The sequence below is a fragment of the Pinus tabuliformis genome, chromosome X, assembly GCF_031772625.1.
Source record: "Pinus tabuliformis cultivar Carrire ecotype Pingquan chromosome X, CPIR1, whole genome shotgun sequence".
Classification (NCBI taxonomy): domain Eukaryota; kingdom Viridiplantae; phylum Streptophyta; class Pinopsida; order Pinales; family Pinaceae; genus Pinus; species Pinus tabuliformis.
In genome coordinates this window covers 985557602-985576806 of record NC_142308.1, presented here as the reverse complement: position 1 = coordinate 985576806, position 19205 = coordinate 985557602, and positions in this window count along the sequence as shown.

The following is a 19205-nucleotide window of genomic DNA, read 5'->3' as shown; positions in this document are numbered from 1 at the left end:
CTTAACAAGACTCAACATTACAATGCACAGGTACTCATGTGAGACAACATGGCTTGAGCAAGCCTTGCAAAACATCACTAATACTCAGTTCACTACGGTGAGACAAACTATTTGACATGATTGTGATGGTGAGGCTAGTGAGTTGATGCCAATCGTGGTCATCTATGATGGTGTGCATGCACCTCATGGTGACATCTTGCTGAAGCAAGATCTTTCCTCCGTTGCAACCAGTGCATTGGTTCGACCCCTTCATCCAACTCATCTGTTAACATGCACATGGTCTTATTGGGTACGACTGAATTGGAAACACACTGATGCATAGTGTCCATGTTGATCTTTAAGTATATGTTGGTGTTCATGCACATCAACTTGTCGAAGTGCATGTTCAGCCCCAGTTGAATTTGTTTCTTGTCTTCGCCTTGGTGAATGTGTTGAATGGGTTGGATTTCATGCATGTTCTCAATGAAATGCATGATTTTGTATCCTTTGCAGGTGATCAACAACACTCCTCACCATTTTTCCTCTCTGCCTGTTGTTGGGATGGATCCTTAACTTTTACTGGTGCAGTTTCCTCCGTGAGTGCATGTTGCGCCCGCTGATTTTCTTGCTCCTGTTGCAACTCATTAGAAATTCTATGCAGCTTCATGTTCTTCCTGAGTTTCTACTTCAGCACATGTAACTCATTCTTTGTTCCATTTTTTGCCTTCGCACGATCTTCATGTCATGTCATCACTTGATAGTCTGTGTCTCCGAAGTTGCTTTCATTATCAATGGATCTTCTTGATCTTGTAACTTTGCTCTGCCTCTATGTTGTGAACAACCTTCCTCTTGCATCTGTTGTGTTCACTGCATTCGATGCGTTCACTGCATTCGCTGCGTTTGCAACATTCGGTATGTTTCCTTCAGTTGTTGTTCATGAAGTTGTTCACTGTGATGCTGCTGCTTGATGTCCTTATCCATGAACAATTTGATGTCTTCATGAGTAGGTAAGCCCATGGAGACTTGATCGACTGCATCCCCAAGCGTGTTATGAACAGTGTCTTCATCTCTGCTCTCTTTGAAACCATTGTACCTATACTACTGAGAGGGAGATGAACACCTGTGATACCTGGAGACATGGCAACACTCATAGCAACCAATTTGTTAGTTGAAAACAAAAATGAACATGAGAACTCACCTGCAACATACTTGGGTGAATGATCATCAAGGCTACGCAATTTTCGCCTGGAGGTTGGGAGGCCAACTGCCAAGAGTGATAAAGGTACAATCTGGGGTTCTGGGAGACTAATTGACTACTGGAACTTCAAAATGCGCAATCTAGTTAGGCAGTTGGCTGCTGCGATTGTGGAATGCGCGATTCCAGTTGGGAAAGATTGTTGGTACAGGGACAGATTTGCGTAAATTTTTGGGCCACATAGCTGCTGACCTCTAGAAATGAACAATTAATACCAGGAGGCTAGTGTTGGGCCATATTTAATGAATCTGGAGAGGAAGGTGAGCATTCCTTCTCCAATTTGCACAATGCAGCCTTAGTGAAGGCAGAGACTAGGCCAAGGTTGGCCCAACTCAGCGACAGGAAACTGAAAACAAGTAAGTCGATGAAATGCATGGCGACGCTAAGTGATAGAAGAAGTGATAAACAATGCATGCAAAATATGAATGGAATATTGAGCAAACAGATCAACATGCATGTGGGTGAGGTCATTCAATGGTTGGGCGAATGTCCATGCAAAACAGTTTCATGCATGCAACAGTAGTGAGATAGAAACAAAATTGAAACAGAGCTAGGACAAGCTAGAATATATTCAAATGATAGTCGGCATTCAAAGAAATCAAGAAAACAACACTCATGCAAGAAAATACACAAAAAGTGACAGAAATGTAGTAGAAGTCATGGGAAGTAAGCTTACAGTAAAAAAATTGAGCTGAATGTGCCAACTGCTTCTATATGTGATGTGGGATGTTAGAGCTACAAGGTTGATGTGAGGAATGAGCTTTATAGCATCCAGTTGATGAGTTTTTATAACATCGAGGTTATGACGCTCATGCCACAAATCTAGGAGGAAGCGACACTTGGAGGGAGGTTTTGAAATTACTCCTTACATGTAACCTCCAACTACTAAACATATATCCCTAAAAAAAGGGATTCCTTTGCATGTTTCCCTGGGAGAAGTAGCCTATGCATGAAAGTCTGTTTTGCTCGGTCCTGGAGGGAACTGGTCAACTCAGTTGCACATGCAAGTGACTACTAAACTATTGGAGAAAAATGTGCATTTTTTACTATAGGCTGGGCTAAGTGCCCAAGGGGATTGCATAATTTCTGGCCCCAGCAGTTGACTACTACCCAAATTTGTGCAAATCCTGGGTTGAACTGCTTGTTGATGGGAAAATTGCACAATTCCTGTTAGGAGGGTTGGCTGGCAGGATTCACAATCCTAGAGCCTACCAGGCTGTTAGAGGGAATTTCACAATTCCTAGAGAGAATGGTTGGTTTCCATCTAGAAATGTACAAATTTCACTGGGAGGTTGGTCAACGTACAGCTGGACCAAGTCTGGGTGAGCAGCCTATGAAGGGAAAAGATCAAAATGTGATCGAGAGGTTGCCTTTGAGCAAGAAGACGTTAAAGCTTGAGGACTTGACGAAGCAAGGCAAACTGTTGTGAAGGTTGGTAGGGAGTCTCCAAAACAGGCTAAGGAAAAATTTTGGAGGTTGGTTGTAACTGCTACAACACTTGGCGACACACCGGTAGAACTCTAGCTCTCTGCATAGACCTTGTTCATGAAAAGCAAGTATAACACCTCCGGAAGTATTGTTCAGTTCTTAGCTCATCTTGGCTTCACACTAGCTTGATGAAAGATGTAGCATCTACCAGACTCTTGGTAGATTGACACACATTCCAAGCCAAGGAAACATAGTTTTTTTTTTATTACAGTTGAGGGGTATATAAGTGCACAAATAGTATAGTCGTCAGAGTCTAAGTTTCATCTCTAGTTTTGCTCCACTGCCAGCGGGCCTGGACAATACCCCGGTGGAGTCACATAGGAACACAAGCATAGCTCCACTGCCAGCGGGCCTAGTTAGTACCCCGGCAGAGTTTCTTGCATCACCTCCCTGTGCAGGAAGCCTTTCTCTTCTTTTGCCTTATTCATTTTTCATTTATAATTTTTTGACTTTTCATTTTTTCATTTTTCATTTTCACTGTGCATAGCACTTATTCATTTCAGAAGTAGAAGAGGGATCTTGACTTATTGAGAGTTTGTTCTAGTAGATAAGTAGGTTAATATATCTCTAACTTGGCTATTAAGGTTTTCCCCTTCACCTTACTCTACTTGAATGAGCTGACAAGGGTTAACCCAAAAACAATCGAGTAGATAAGGTGACAGTAGTTAGTGTGCAAGCATTGTGTTTACACCAAGGTTCACTTCGAACAGTACATATTTTCCTTTGACATATCATGGACTAAGAGTAACAAGTTCATCATACAGAGGCAAGATGATAGATAACCAAGTAGTGATAGTTGTACAAGCCCTCTTGCAGTTTACCCAGCTTGTTTCATGAATCACACATGGTTTCATGCAAACTAACCTATCAACGAATGAAACAAACTAACAAACATCAAATCAAAGAAAAAGGAGAAGCGAAAGTGAATGCAAATCAAGTAAGAAAACAAGTAAGCAAAAAAAAAGCAAAAAAAGCATATAAGAAAGAAAGCATGGAAGCAAACAATTGAAAGAAAACACTACTCCTACTCCTACACTAACGGTGCATGGGCCTGATCATGTGAAGTGATATTTCCAATGCAACCACTGGCACATTAGTAGACCCATGTGGGTGAAGGCTTGGTCCATGAGTAACCCAGTTGTGCAGACCAACATACAAGAAAGATCTGGCAGTGAAGACAGCCACACTCTATGTTTCAAAGTGCCTACGAGACATAAGTGAGTGCATGTTCATGACGGACAGTCTGTGGACTTCATGGTGATGTGTGAAAATACGTGCAACTTTGAACCAAAATCACACTCTTGACTGAGACATGTAAGCAAATGAAAGAAACAAAGATAACTTGCGTCACGCAAAGGTTCTTGTAATGTAAGACTCCTCCAATGCATGAGCAATGGGATCATGCAGTTTGAGTAGAGGAAGTGTGAGTTGTGTGTGAAATGGATCTTCAATGGATACAGATGAGTGATGAGGAGCCTTAGGTGATTAAACAGTTTCATGATCGGAAGTGAGACTAACCCTAAGAGGGCGAGGACCTAACATAACCATCAACTTGGACTGAAGTGCCTTGACAGTCTTGGATGCCTCAACTTCATCATCAAGTAGATCATGATAAACTGGTGGCCTTGAAAGATCAACTGTGATATATTCACGATCATGATAAAAAAATGGAAGAAAATGGATCATGACTACCATGATCAGAAAAATCAATGAATTCTTTGGGATCCTCATGATCAGATGAATCAAACTGAGTGGTAGATGAAAAGTGAATGAACTCATCCTCTGTGTTTCTTGAAAAGATAGATGAAGGATCAAGTGGAAATTTAATGAATAACTTATCCTCTCCGTTGTCGGATGATAGACTAGCATCCGGTGAGTCTCGTGAGTGATCAAAAATGTGTGCATTCGTAGATGAAGACACACATACAAAATCATGGATGGCAGGTTCACCAAAGAAGCTAGGAATGAACGGAGGGGGCTTGGATGAAAGGGAGTTATCCTTCATTGAGTGTTGATGTGAAAACTCCCACTCATAATCTCCATGAATGATAGCACATGTCAGTTGTCCAACACCAACATCGTCAGTGAGTTGTTCCTCGTTCACAACAAGTGAAGAGTCTGGAATGGACGAACACAAGACATCATCATCCGGAGGAACAACTGGCTGCAAAGATGGAGGTCGAAGAAAATAATGAATATGGGAACTCGAAGGAATAACAATCAACTCTACGCGAAAATTGAGTGGAGTGATGTTGGGAGGGTGTGAAGAATGAACAGATGTGTGAACATGATCCTCAACATCATTGTGCGATAGTGGAACTATTGAATGACAAGGAGATGGATAGTCTATTGAGATAGTGCCTTCTCTCACATGCGATTGTGCAGTTCCATCAACGAAGAAGGTTGAGCGAGGTTTGATATCAAGCTTTCTCTTCGGAAAGGCAGATTCCTGAAGGTAGTAGTCAAATTGGTCTCAGAGATAAGAGAACTTCATCTAGCTCTTCGGAGCTTGAAACTGTAAGTCATGGAAGCATTGCCAAAAATCAATAACATATTCATGTGGGGCCTTCCATTGCTATAACAGTTTCCAGTCAAGATGATGTGGATCAAAATGATGGAATGTATCTTCAATAAGATCATTAAAGTGCTCACATGAGTGCACGATGTCAGTTGGTAGGCTAAGCACCCAAAAAAATTGGGATTTGCGAAGTGTGAATGCAAGTAGCATAATAGTGTGTTCATCAGTGAACTCATATTCCTCATAAATCATGGAAAGGAAGTTATGTAAGTGCTCAGGCCAGGATACTTCACCTTCACCATCGTACATGTGAGTGAACAAGAGATTGAAAAGCTTCCTCGAGATGGAGAGATCTTCATGATTTGAAAAACACCTAGGGGTAAGAAGAATGCAATATTCCATGAAAGATATGAAAAGGTTCAAAACTAGCTGAGAGTACACTGCTTGTCATCAAGCCCACCTTCTAGTGCTAGAAAATGTTGATTGTCCTAGATCTGCCAACATGTCAAGGGGATCTCCCTGGTAAGATGTCCCAATTAGACCTGAGACCATTTGGTGTAGGATTCCCAACAGTGGGTCGTAAGGTAATGCCTTGACCGCGATGTCGCACAGAGGCAAGTAAGATAACTTTGTCAATAGCAAGGGCATGACTGATGCAGGGAGCCAAGGAATGAGTATGAGAGGTTCCAACACTTCAAAGGGGAACAGTCACTGAACACACCACACAAAGGACATGCACAGCTTCAGGAAGAGTAGTCGACACGGATGAAACAGTCCCAACATACAAGGTAAGATAACATGAACAAAACTCATGGATCAGTCTGAGACGAGTGTGAAGGTTGATATAACAAGGTTTAGAGAAAGGTCTCTATGGTGTCCAGTAGAGAAGTTGACACAAATGGTGACAACATTAATAACATAAGCAACACATTAACAAGAAGATTCATATAAGTTCATGTGAATCAATTCATACACAAGTGCGTAAGTTAAACAACATATATCATTAAGGAAACTGGAGCAGTTCAAATACAATAACAACATATGCATGAAAATTTGTTGGCTTTTATTATATAAATAAGTGTAAGTCACAATCATACAATACACCATGTAAACATGCTAGCCCTATCAGTAGAACGTTACAGCCACATCCCCCTTCTCCTCCAAAGAGATGTACTAGCTCTGTGTAGTGGAGAAGCCAAGGCGCATTACAATACTATCCAAGCCTTATTCAACATAGCCCTAGTAGAAGCTTGGCTAACCAAAAGCCCATATAATGAGTTATGAGGGAATATTTATAGCAAATTGTGGGGTGACCCTTGACATTCCCCTTTGTGTTAGTTCAACTACCCTCATGACACTTCACCTACTCTATGACTGTTACATCCAACTGTTGACACTTGAATTACACTTGACATGACTCAATATTACAATGCACATGTACTCATGTGAGACAACATGGCTTGATCAAGCCTTGCAAAACATCACTGGCACTCGATCCACTGTAGTGAGGCCAACTCTTTAACATGCTTTTGATGGTGAAGCTAGTGAGTTGATGCCAAGCTTGGTGATCCGTGATGGTGTGCATGCAACTCATGGTGACATCTTGTTGAAGCAAACTCTTGCCTCTATTGCCACTGGTGCATTGGTTTGGCCCCTTCATCCAACTCATCTGCTAACATGTGCATGGTCTTCTTGGGTACGGTTGAAATAACAACACACTAATGCATAGTGTCCATGCTGATCTTCAAGTGTGTGTTGGTGGTCATGCGCATCAACTTGTCAAAGTGCATGTTGATCCCCAGTTGGACTTGTTTCTTATCTTCTCCTTGGTGAGTGTGTTGAATGTGTTGGATTGCATGCATGCCCTAAATGACATGCACGTTGCTAGATCCTTTTCATATGATCAACAACACTTTTCACCATGTTTTCTCTGTGTCCGCTGCTAGGATGGATCCTTAACATGTACTGGCACAATTTCCTTCATGAGTACATGTCACACCCACTGCTGTTCTTGTTTTTGCTACAACTCATTGGACAATTTGTGGAGCTTCATGTTCTTCCTGAGTTGCTGATTCAACGCATGCAACTCCTTCTCTGTTCCATCTTTTTCCTTCGCGCGATCTTCATGTCGTGCTGTCACTTCATAGTTTGAGTCTCCAAAGTTGCTTTCATTATCAATGGATCTGCTTGATCTTGCAACTTTTCTCTACCTCTATGTCATCAACAACCTTCCTCTTGCATCCACTGCATTCACTACATTCGGTATGCTGACATCAACTATTGTTCACGACGCTGCTCGATGTGATGTTGCTGCTTAATGTCCTTGTCCATGAACAACTTGATTTCTTCGTGAGTAGGTAAGACCATGGACACTTGATCGACTACATCCCCAAGCGTGCTCTGAATGGTGTCTTTGTCTCTTCTCTCTTGTAAACTATTATACTTGTGATATTGAGAGAGAGATGATCTCTTGTGATACCTGGAGACATGGAAACACTCATAGCAAGCAATCTGTCTTTCGAAAACCAAAATGAACATGAGAACTAACCTGCAACATAATTGGGTGAATGATCATGAAGGTTGCGCAACTTCGGCTAGGAGGTCAGGAGACCGACTGCCAAGACTACACAAGGCACATTCCATGCTTTTGGGAGACTAACTGACTGCTGGAATTGCAAAATGCCCAATCTAGTTGGGCAGTTGGCTATTGGGATTGCAGAATGCGTAGCTCCAAGTGGGAAAGACTACTGGCCAAGGGACAAATTTGCACAAATTTTTGGGCTAAGCAGCCACTGACCTCCAAAAATGCATAATTTAGTACAGGAGGCTAGTGTTGGGCCAGATTGCATGAGTCTAGAGAGGAAGGTGAGCATTCCTTCTCTAGTTTGCACCATACAACCTTGGTGAAGGCAAGGATTGAGCCAAGGTTGGCCCGACTCACCAATGGCCAAATGAAAACGAGTAAGTCGATGAAATGCATGGCAACAGTAAGTGATAGCAAAAGTGATGAAAGTGCATGCAAAACATGAATGGAAGATTGAGCAAATAGATAAACATGCATGTGGGTGAGGCCATTCATCGGTTGGGCGAATGTCCATGCAAAATAGTTTCATGCATGCGACAATATTGAGATAGCAACGAAAATTGAAACAGATCTAGGAAAATCTAGAATATATGTAAATGAAAGCAGGCTTTCAAATAAATCAAGAAAACAACACTCACGCAAGCGAATACACAAAAAGGGACATAAATGCAGCACAAGGCATGGGAAGCGAGCTTACCCCAAAATAGTTGAGTTGAATGTGCCAACTGCTCCTACATGTGATGTGGGATGTTAGATCTACAAGATTGCGGTGAGGAATGAGCTCTATAGTGTCTGGTTGATGAGTTTTTATAACATCTAGGTTATGACACTCATGCCACAAATCTAGGAGGAAGCGACACTTGGAAGGGGGTTTCAGAATTACTCCTTGCTTGTAACCTCCAATTGTTAAACATAGATCCCTAAAACAAGGGATTCCTTTGTATGTTGCCCTGGGAGAAGTAGCCTATGCATGAAAGTTTGTTTTTCTCGGTCACGGAGTGAACCAGTTAACTCAGCTGAACATGCAAGCGACTGCTCGACTACTGGAGAAAAATGTGCATTTCTGACTATAAGCTGCGCTGACTGCCCAAGGGGATTGTGCAATTTATGGGCCCAACAGCTGAATTGTTCCAAGATTTGAGCAAATCCTAGGCTGAACTACATGTTGATGGGAAAAATTGTGCAATTCCTCTTGTGAGGGTTGGCTAGCAGGATTGCGCAATCCTGGAGCCCAACAGGTTGTCATAGGGAATTGCGCAATTCCTGGAGGGAATGGCTAGTTTCCCTCCAAAAATGCGCAAATTTTAGTGGGAATCTACTCAGCCTGTAGTTGGTCCAAGTTCAGGTGACCAGCCCATGAAAGGAAAAGATCAAACTATGATCAAGAGGCTGCCTTCAAGCAAGAAGACATTGAAGCTTGGGGACCTGACGAAGCAAGGAAAGCTATTATGAAGGTTGGTAGTGAGGCTCCAAAATAGGCTAAGGAAAAATTTTGGAGGGTGGTTGTGGCCACTACAACATAATCTTTCTAGCCATGAGAATCCCCTTTATCCAAATGGTCAAGGGCACACACATAAACAAAACCTAGTGAGTCAACCACCTCTTTGAGATTTCTTGGAACTCCTTGGAAGTACCATACCAACCACCTTCCATCCCCATCCTAATGTAATATTTTAGCTAAAAATATCCCATTATGATGTTCCAACCATTCAAAAAGGAGAAGAAAGGAGTTCAAATCATCCATTGGGTTCTTTCCAATAGTATTTGAGTTCTAGATATTAATTGGTCATCGATTTCCTAGGACCTAGGTTAGATGATTCTTAATAAGAGGATAGGATAAAGAAATTAATTTCCAAATTGTGGAGCCTCCTCAGTAGGACAGGGGATATTTTAGGAAAGTCAAATTATTCCTAGTTAATTACTTATGGAATATCATATATTTCCATCACTAGTATTTTGAGGATACTAGTCTTAAAGATAGATATGCACCACTGGCTACATTCATCAAGGATGGATATCTAATTCTGAGGTCATTGTGATCTTTTAAAGTTCACAAAACAACCAATTTAAGCTCATTAAATTATTTTATCCTCGATTCCCCCTAGTGCCATTCCTAATTAGTTGGGATATTTTAAGAATAACTCTAGATACAACTAATAATTTTGATAATTGAAAGAGGGAGAGATTAAAAAAAAAATTGATTAAAATGCAAAGGGGCATTGCCAAATATTTAAATTCTTACTAGTTATCCATTACTTAAAAACCCATCACTCTATTTAGCTCAATAATTTCCTTTTTCCATTGTTCTAGGTGTATATTTAGCTCTTACGAGTTAATGAAACCTCCAAATGACTCAAAAACCTTTTCCAAGAGAGTTTTGAACCTTTCAACTATTATATTTGAGGCACTCTTAATAACCAAAGTATCATATACAAATTAGAATTGATTGATGTTTTTAATATTAGTTCCATATCATATTCCAAGGTGTGTTTCAATTATTCTTTCCTAATATAGCATTTTTCTCAACGAAACATCCATGAGAATATACGGCATAGGGAGAGTTGACATCCTTTTGTTGGGCATGGAATCCCCCCAACACATGTTCTGGGGCTCAAATTCCAAGTTTTGAATTAATCTTGTTGTAAAGACTCCGTGAATTGCAGGCATAGAGCACGAAATGTATGATAGACTCACAGGGTTGTCCGCCCTAGTCTTGTAATGTAATTTTAGCCTACCCATGGTTTGTAGACAATGGATTGTATAAATAGAGTGAGGTTGTAAGTGTAAAAGAAAGAAAGAATAAGAAGAGAAAAATAGAAGCAAAGGGAAAAAGTCTAAGCATCTAAGTGTGTCTTGGGGTGTAGAGTAGGGGAAGGCTCTGCAGCTAAGTGTGCAAAGGCCTAGTAGTCTGCACCTGAGTGCGTAAACCTCTGCAATTGAGTGTGCAAGGTGGAGTCAAGTCTATAACCGAGGAAGAAAATAATAAAGAGAAGCTTTATCTTAATTTTGTGTATTTATTCTTGGGTTATTACATATTTTATATAAATTTCAAATATACTATTTATTTACTATGCACACTTGTATGAATGATTTATATTGCTACGTATGACTTAAAGCATGCAAGTAGGCTGAAGTGATCAAATAATAGTGGAATACTAGTAAGGACTTGGGTAATAACAATGTTCGGCCCCCGAGTAGGGCTGCGCGAAGGCAACATCTCAGGCTACAAGGTATGGGTAAGTGCGCATAGTGACGTGCGTGCAAGGTTGAATGCGGACCACTTTCATCAGACATCTCCAAGGTGTGGAAACCTGGTTCTAGCACCCTCCCATACTACTCCGGGTGAGACCTCATTTTTCGCTCCGTGGACTATTGCCGAAAGGGCTAGTAGTACCGAGATTTGTTTGGCTAAATCACCTCTGAGCCTAGGTCAGGCCCCAACAAGCCAACAAATGGTTCCATTGCCGGGACCAGGATATGCATAAGAGATGTCTGATGTCGTGTCACTTGAATCTGAAAAAGAAAGAAATTGAAGAGTGGCTGGACAGAAAGATTCATGAGTTCACAGCGCAAGAAAATAGGAATCCACAAGTATCGAAGGAACAGTGGTTAGAGCCCTACTTATATAGGGAAATCCACAAAATTTTCTTTGCGTCCTTCCCCTCTGAGTTGTACGAGTGGATCACGAAGCTAGCAGACATTCAAGGAAGGTGTAGGCTCAACAAATGGATTATTTCAACTCTAGAGTTGGTGCACAGACTAGAAACGTCAGGAGATAAGATCACGCGTGTTGTGGACCATTGGATCAATCGAATTATAGGAGGGTTTATCATCGAGTTCGCGGTAGATACTTTATTCAGCGACAACGAGGCGCAACGACGCTTCCTCAAAGGACCACGAGGCAAGTAAGCTAAATATTTGAACACTTGGATTAAAATGATACTATGTGAAAAGTGGGTTATCTAAATAAACTGTTGTTTGGGGCTGCATGAAGTGGGAGGATCTATAGAAGCGAAGGTAGCACAGAAATAGAAACTAGCCCCTTGATTTCGCCTCAGCGAGAAAGTGAGGAAGAGCTCGCGAAATTTTCACCAAGAAGTGCGATCAGTTTGATATGGTAGTTAATTCCATGCATACCACCCCCACCTACACCACCACCAGTTTCACCATCTTCACCCCCAACTCCGCCCACACCACCTCTGCCACTACCACAGTTCAATATGGCGAGCACAATAAACTTGTTGGTGTTCAAAGGAGTAGGGAACGAAGATCCGGGCCAATTTTGGCTCCTAGTAAAGGTTGTATGGGAAGCACAAGGAGTCATGGATGACAATATAAAGAAGGAACCATTGGTAAGAGCATTGTAGGATCACCCATTGACGTGGTACATTAAGCATTCCAATGAAAATCCAAACGCAGGGAACATGGATATCCAAGTCGCACTAAACAGGGAATTTAGCAGGGCAAAATCGGAGACACAGTTGATTATCGGGTTTAAGGAAATCGCGATGCTTCCAGACAAGACCCCCTGGGAGCTGGATCAAACACTGAATGGTATGATTCACGAAGCCAACATGACCTTGATGGATGGGCAGCACTGTGCATGGTTTGTAGGGTCACTAACGCCGCATCTAAGGACTGCGTTGTCACAACAGAAGTTGTCCGCCCAGGCCGAAGCCTTGTAGATTGCAATGAGACTACACGAGACCCCACTACAAGATCCTAACCTAGGAGTGCAAAAAATCCACACACAATTGAAAAATCTATGTCTAGAGATGCAAAGTTTGAAGCAAGATAGGAAAACTCACCCAAAAGCACGCAAGGAGGTATGCTGCATAAAGTGCAAAATCTAGGGACATGACAAGGACCATTGTCTAGTCTTCGCGAACTACCTGGCAGGAGGAGGACCAATGCCAGTGAGACTAGAGGCACAAGCAGGACCGAGCACGGTGCCTGCATTATCATGCATGATTTTTCAGATAGGACGAAAGCATGCAACAAATAACTACCACCTATTACAGAAGTATACACAGACATCCCAATAGTTGTTCTGTAATTTTTGCAGATCAGTAGGCCATGATGAGCGCACCTGTAGAAGTTATGAATTGATGATGGATCAGGCTCCTACCTATAGAGTTTAGACCAAAATACGAGCCCTTTATCAAAATGAAAGGATGCCACACACTGGATTTCAGGGGCGCGGATGAGGTCGAGGTGGAATGGGACCAGGAAGGTGACGTAGACAGCTGATTTGTTACAATTGCGAAGGGCGAGGGAATTATGCCCGCGATTGTAGAAATCTGACGAGAGCATCATGTTTATATCGTATCCAGTTTGATCATGAGATGGAGGATTGCCCCACACTGATATCAAGGTTGCACAATAAAGGAACACTCCAACCTCCCCCGACTCAGGACCTGCAAATGATGAAGTCTAGGCCACACGAAGAGGACCCGAATGTAAACATCGTGCTCTGAAGCGGTATCACAATAGGAGTTGACAAGGGCAAGTAGCCTGAAGAGAGCCCGTTGGTTTGCAAGGCCCCAACAAAGGAACCAGAGTTTGATTTGGAGTGCGCGAAGGTGAAATTCATGGAAGCTAAGAAGAACTTCACGGAGGCCTCCACTTTAGGTGGTAAAGCCAAATTAGAACCGGAGATGGACCCCTCAATGCTCACTACGTTTCTAGAAACATGCATGAAACTGCTATGTGACAGCAAGGCTGTGAAGGGACTGCAAAAACTCATCACTAGGTGCACCAGGTCAAGAGAACGCATGTAGTCCGAAAGCTCGGAAAGCACACAACGTGAACAAGAAGGGAGATGAAATTGACTGCGAAAATTGGGGAATATGAAATGGATCAAGTGATTATGGATCTAGGATCAGACGCGAACATCCTATCAAAGCAGACATGGGAGTGCATGGGCAGGCCCGCATTGCAACGGACTTCTATTCAACTGCAAATGGAAAACCAGAAAAATATCCTACTGATGAGAAGATTGCAGGGAATAACGGTAGATATCGAAGGTGCCAGTACACTTGCATATTTCGAAGTGATAGACATTGTTGATGACAACAATTGATATCCCACACTACTGGGGATCTATTTAGCCACTGACATGAATGGAGTGATAAATTTAAAGAAGTGCAAGATGATTTTTGAGAAAAAGTCACTACATGTAGTGGTACCTTTAGACCCTGCGGAAGGATCATGCTACACAGATCCAGTGCGTGACGACGAAAACGGTGATGATCTAGACTATATATACAAGATAATCGCTTGAGAACAGGATTGGGTGTATCCTACAGTGGATGGCAGGATTTCGTGGGAACGCGAAAGCTCCTGCACATCAGATTCAGATGAGGAAATAGAATGATGGTAGAACTGGTTACACGAGGTAACCACACTCAATTGCAACATGATGGTAAGATCACTTCACTGCGTAACAACAGAGGCAACAGATCTACCTATGTATGATGGGTTAACAGTGGTGGATGATTTCGTAAACAAGTATGACAGAGATGTGCCAGAACGACAGCATTTCGATGCTCTAAAATGGGTACTGCGCACTATGCCTGCAAGGCGATGGGGTATGCACCAGCGAATTTTAAGGACTGATGGGGATGCAGAAGGATGATGCGCCTAGAATTTGGGAAATTTCAGATGCGGCTAACAGACAAGTATGATAGACGGGATGATCCACATGCACACCTCGCGAAATGGACAAAGTTCTACGGGGAAGAGCCATAACCTGAATGGGTGCATTTGTTTTGTCATACCCTGGATGTCATACCCATGAATTGGTATATTGATATAGAGCTCCGCCATGGCATGAGCGAATGGGATATATTTCATGAAGGATTCCTCTTAACCTTCACGTTTGAAGATCATTGGTGGGATACTGTTGATGATGCGCTACAAGCAGTAAAAGCAGTTATCTTCAAAATACCCCAGGAACCAATGGAAGTGCTTCAGCTGGAATGGGTGACCCAACTGAGCTGCACACTGGAGTGTTACAATTTAGATATTGAGGAGGATGATGAGGATCCACGAAAAATTAACATTCCAGAAACTGAAGGCTATCGTAAGGTTTGAGGACCCTTGGTTGAAGATCCTAACATCGTCGCACCGCTAAAAATGAAGCTGTAAACATTGGGACAGAGGCTGAACCAATGTATGCAAGACTCGGTGACTATTGGGATGATGCCACGGTGGATAAGGTCGTTGAGTTACCTCGCGAGTACCAAGACTTATTCCCAACCAAGATTACAAACTTAAAATGGATCATTGGCAACTTAGGGATGATGAAAATCACCCTAGAATCCGATGCGAAGCTAGTCAAGTAGAGGCCCTATTGCTTGAATCTGAAGTATAAGGAAATGGTCCATGTAGAAATATACAAAAGGCTCACAACCGGAATTATTGAGCCGGTGGAAGAATCCAACTAGGTGAGCCTGATGGTAGTGCAGGAGAAAAAGTAGAAAGTCGAAATAAAAATATGCGTGGACCTGAGGAAGCTGAATGATGCTTGTGTACAGGACCCATTCCTAACACCGTTCACATATGAAGTATTGGAAGATGTTAGCAGACAAGAAGCATACTCGTTCATGGATGGGTTCTCAGGGTACCACCAGATCAAAATTACGCCGGAAGATAGCAGCAAGATGACATTCGCAATGGAATGGGGATGCTTTTAATACACCATTATGTCATTTGGGTTGAAGAACGTGTCAGCCATCTTTTCACACATCATTTTTGCCGCATTCAAAGAAAACATCCACAAGTTCCTGGAGATCTATCTAGATGATTGGACTATCTTTGGATTGGTTAAACACCACGTAGCAAGCTTACACTTGATGCTGGATACTTGCCAATGACACTAGATTGCGTTGAACCTTAAGAAGTGCACATTCCTCATTCCCTTTGGAACCTGTTGGGACATGTTCTCTACAAATAGGGACTGATGGTGGACCCCACGAAGATTGCAGTGATTCTAAATTTGGAAGCACCACAAAGTGTTAAATAGTTGCGTGCTACCTTGGGACACACAGGGTACTACAGGAAGTTCATTAAAAGCTATGCCCAAATCACCCCATTGATGGAGAAACTATTGAAAAATGATGTCACATTTTGCTGGAATGACGATTGCATGAAGAGCCTAGATGTCCTAAAGGGGAAGTTGGCCTCCGTTCCAATCCCGATATTCCCAAAATGGGATGTGGAGTTTCATATCCATGTTGATGCATCATGTATCATGCTAGGAGCAGTGCTCAGACAAGAGGGCGGAGAGGGCTTGGATCATGCTATCACGTTTGCAAGTTGTAGATTGTCCATAGATGAGAAGAACTATTCCACAATCGAGCGCGAGGGGTTGGCGATGGTGTATGGGCTCCAAAAATACTGACACTATTTTCTAGGAGGACATTTCAAGATGTATACAGGCCATTCCACACTAAAGTACTTGGTCAATAATCCTGTGTTGGTGGGCCACATATGTAGGTGGCTCTTATTGTTCCAAGAATATGACTTTGAGGTCGTGGTCAAACCTGGATGCCTAAATGCAAGACGGATCCCTTTTCGTGCATTGAGATGGGTGAGGAACCTACTAGTTTGGAGGAAGGATTACCTGACACATAGCTCTTTGTTGTGCATGTCGCAAAGGGGACTTCGAAGATATAATCCAATTTCTGACAACAGGGGCTACACAAAAGGAATACTCCATCCAATAGAAGAAGGAATTGGTGGTGCACGCGACGGATTTTTTTGTCATCACTGGGCACGTATACAAAATGGGAAAGGATGAGATATTGTAAAGGTACATACCTAAATTTGAATGAAGTTAGATCCTCGTGGAAGCACATGGAGGCACTTCTGGAGGACACTATTCGGGACGAGTGACCTCACAAAATATTCTTCACACAAGGTTGTGGTGGCCAGCCCTTCACCAGGATTCAAAAGAACACTGTAAGGCCTGCGATATATGTCAAAGGACCAGAAAACCATCGTGGAGGGTCGAGATGTCGTTGAATCCACAAATGACACTGCGATCACTCAATAAACGGGCAATCGACTTTGTGGGACCTATCAAACCTCAGGGAAATACGGGTGTGTGCTACATCATCACCGCGACGGAGTACCTGACACAATGGGCAGAAGTGCAGCCAGTTAAACACTGCGCAACCACTACAGCTATGAAGTGTTTGTTTGAAAACGTGTTGCCCCAATTTGGCTATCTGAACATCTTAATGAGTGATCATGGTACACATTTCTTGAATGAAGCCATCATCGCGCTCATAAAAGAGTTCCAGATGTATCATCAAAAAAGAACATTGTACTGCCCACAAGCCAATGGGACAGTAGAAGCATTCAACAAAATACTGGAGACTACATTGACCAAATGTGCAATGAATAACAAAGCGATTAGGACCTAAGTGTACCTGCAGTGATATGGGCTTACAGAACAACATGCTAGAAATTGGCAGGACAAACACCTTTTCGGTTAGTTTATGGCGTGGGAGTTATCATGCCGATGGAATATATCATACCTAGTCTGCGCATAACAGTGCTCAAACAGATGACTGACCGCAAAGCTCTGGATGAAAGGCTTGCGCAATTGGAAGAACTTGAGGAGGAATGGTTCTTGGCTAGTTTTCATCAGCAAGTACAAAAGAAGCGTGAAAATGCCTGGCACGATCACCATATTAAGTTGTGCACCTTCAAGGTAAATGACTTAGTGTTGTTGTATGACAGTAACTTTGAAAAATTTATGGGAAAATTCAGAATGCATTGGCTGGGACCATACGTGGTTAAGGAGGTTACAGACAGAGGTGGGGTCTAGCTAGTCAAACTAAATGGAGAACCCTTCCCAGGGAAAGTGAATGGTAGCCGCTTGAAGCCCTACACGGGTGCGCCAACTATTTGACTAGCCGGGAGAAGCATAGTCTTCGTGCTGCGAGGAGCTGAAAAAAGGCGCAAGACTATAAAAATATGCAGTAGATATCATTACAGATGTATGGAAACAATTCAGACATCGAAGTCTCAGAACAACAGATGCAGTGCTCAAATACAACAAGCAGCAGCTCAGTCCACTGCAAACCTCAGTACAGTTCGAGAACACTTGGAAGGACTCCACGCCAAGATCGCTGCGCTGACCAAGTGACTCGAGGACGAGTCCGATGTTTGTGTTGGGGGCCTGTTGGGCATGGAATCCCCCCAAGGCATGTTTTGGGGCTCAAAGCCCAAGGTTTGACTTAATATTTTTGTAAAGACTTTGTGAATTTTGGGCGTGGAGTGCAAAATGTATGATAGAATCACAGGGTTGTCCGCCCTAGTCTTGTAATGTAATTTTGACCTACCCATGGTCCGCGGACCATGGATTGTATAAATAGAGCAAGGCACTAAGTGTAAAAGAAGGAAGGAATAAGAAAATAAAAGTAGAAGTGAAGAGCAAGAGTCTAAGTGTCTAAGTGTGTCTTGGGTCGTAGAGTAGGAGAAGGCTTTGCAACTGAGTGCGCAGAGGCCTAGTAGTCCGCAAATGAGTGTGCGGACCCCTACAGCTGAGTGCGCAGGGTGGAGTTGAATCTATAATTGAGGAAGAAAATAATAAAGAGAAGTTTTATCTTAATTTTGTCTATCTATTCTTGGGTTATTACATGCTTGATATAAATTGCAAATATAATGTTTATTTACTACGCACACCTGTATGAATGAATTATATTGCTACGTATGACTTAAAGCATGCAAGTAGGCTGAAGTGCTCAACTAACAGTGGAATACTAGTAAGGATTTGGGTAATAATAGCATTCGGTCCCCGAGTAGGGCTGGACGAAGGCATCATGTCAGGTTGCGAGGTATGGGTAAGTGCACATAGTGACGTGTGCATAGGGTCATCATCAGACATCTCCAAGGTGTAGAAACCTAGTTCTATCACCCTCCCATACTACTTCAGGTGGGACCTCAGTCCATGCTTCATGGACTGATGCTGAAAGGGCCAGTAGTACCGGGATTTGTTTTGCTAAATCACCTCTGAATCTGGGTTAGGCCCCAACAATCCAACACCTTTCTTAATCATAATAATTATTTTAAAAGACCAACAAGTCTCCCAATAAGAAGTGAAGTAATCCACAAGTTTGAGATGCATGTACAGGTTCTTTGGAGAACATGACCATCAAACACCATCTTTTAATGGGCCTCAAAAAGAAAATGGTTGTCCACTCCTTCAAAGGAATTGGAAGTATCTAAATTTATAACCATTCCTTTTTCTCCCCTAATGTTTCTTGAATATACTGCTTCTTGAACTAAAATCATATTATCCACCAACTATTTTTCTCTTACAAATTTCCCTTGATTTTATAAAAATCACTTAGTAAGAAGAGACTTAA